Below are 2,011 nucleotides of genomic sequence, written 5' to 3'. Positions count from 1 at the left end.
CTAAGCAAGCTACTAGAGAACATGGTCACATGCCAGCAGCAAAAGTGGTTGAAACCAATAACTTAATAGCAGACCAACAATCAGGTTTCAGGGCACAACTGTTAACATCAGAAAAGATCTGTTCTCCTCGTACGATGCAGACAAAATGGAGATGTTGCTCTCACTTAACCTCATCTTCAGCCTACAGCAGAACAAAAGATCATTCTTGGTTGGAAATTTGACAGACGTCAGCAGGATAATGCTCCAATGGTGCATTGCCTATTTTTAAATTACAACAAAACAACCAACCAGCATGAGCAAAGCCAATATGTTTCCCTTATGCAAGATCTATTGGCTTTGTCAATGTTTTTGAGACTGCTGTGCAACATGGCTCAGAGTAAAGAAAAAACAGCCCTGGCCAGCGTTGACCATGTCATAGCGCTTTTCTTTTCTTTAAGACATAGTGCACACTAGCCGCTGCTGTGCAGTATGTCAAAAAAAGCATGAGGGAGCAATCCACAGGAGGGAGGGGCGGGGGAAGACATAGGGAGCAGCAACAAGGACAACAGGGAGGGAAGAAACACGAGGAAGGTGGGGGAGGGGGAGAGAGCAGCAACAATGGACAGTGGGAGGTGGGTGAGGGGACAAGCAATACGAAGGAGGAGTGGGGAGAAATGAGGGAGAAGGAACACATCAGATAGTGGGAGGAGGGCAGGAGTGACGAGCAACAAGAGGGAGGGTTGGAGGAGGGAGACGGACTGTAGACACATGCACTCTTTTTAAATAAAAAGTACCTGCAGTGGAAGGATACTGGTCAGAGACAGCAAGCTGTATTAGGTATGTGCTCCACGGCAGAGACAACACTAAAGCCCCGCGAGGAAGCAAGGAGCAAGAGACATTGGCCAGTCAGAAGCAAGGAAATGAACGTGAAGTGGAAGCCAACTAATAGTAAGTAATGGGTGGGCTCTAAGCCCCTAATTGGCTTTTGTTTTCGCAATAGAGTTGCATGCACGCTGTCTAAGGCAAACCTAAAAATGACATAATCATTGGCTCTGAAACTCATGTACTTGATGCACATTGCTTCTTTTTAGCATTTATGGGAGACTGCTTGAACAGATCATCTAATTTTACTGTCTATGCTTCCACATTTATTCAGGCAACATATTACCTACAATTGGGTGAACCAGCCGACAACAGAAAAAATAAAACTACTTGCCTGAAACACATATACAAGTGGATGAAGGAGTTTGCTTAACAAAAATAGGATAATAACTTATATATTGGTAAACAGCCATAACAAAAAGCCTCCAGCTAGAGAGGTAGAGACTGAGATCTAGGAGCTGATCCATCTCCAAGACAAACATCTGGTGTAGGGTTTGATATAGGTCTCTAATTTGCAATAATAAATTGCAGTAGTCATTAGAAACATTGGGGCATATTATCAAGCCTGTGCGCTAAAATTATCGCCGCTTTATCGGCGGAAAACGGCCGATAAAGCGGCGATAATGGGCTTGATAATATGCTCTGTGGAATTCCAATCGAAGCCCATGTTAGATGTCTTCACATCTAACATGTGCTTCGATTGGAATTCCATAGAGCATATTATCAAGCCCATTATCGCCGCTTTATCGGCCGTTTTCGGCCGATAAAGCGGCGATAATTTTAGCGCACAGGCTTGATAATATGCCCCATTATTCTCTAACTGATGATTCTTAGTCGAATCCTCTCCGCACTGATGTAAAGACACCAGATTGAACTCACATGGCACTTGTATTTTTGTGGCTCAACTAAAGCAAAATAAATAATGCTGAATAACACAAGTAGGACATCCTCGACCTACAGAGAATGAAAAATCAAATTAGCTGGATTTTTACCAAACCTGAAGAGGTTTGATCACATCAATTCAATGGATCCCCTTTACACAGAGAATTGCTTTCAAACTTCTATGCACTTCTTTCAGATCACAGGGGTGGGTTCAACTGTAGTGAGGAGGATGTCAGCCGACAAACTCCAACTTTTTGGTGGGTTAAGA

The sequence above is a fragment of the Lissotriton vulgaris genome, unplaced genomic scaffold, assembly GCF_964263255.1.
Source record: "Lissotriton vulgaris unplaced genomic scaffold, aLisVul1.2 SCAFFOLD_1765, whole genome shotgun sequence".
Lineage (NCBI taxonomy): Eukaryota > Metazoa > Chordata > Amphibia > Caudata > Salamandridae > Lissotriton > Lissotriton vulgaris.
This window is presented reverse-complemented; position numbering follows the sequence as displayed.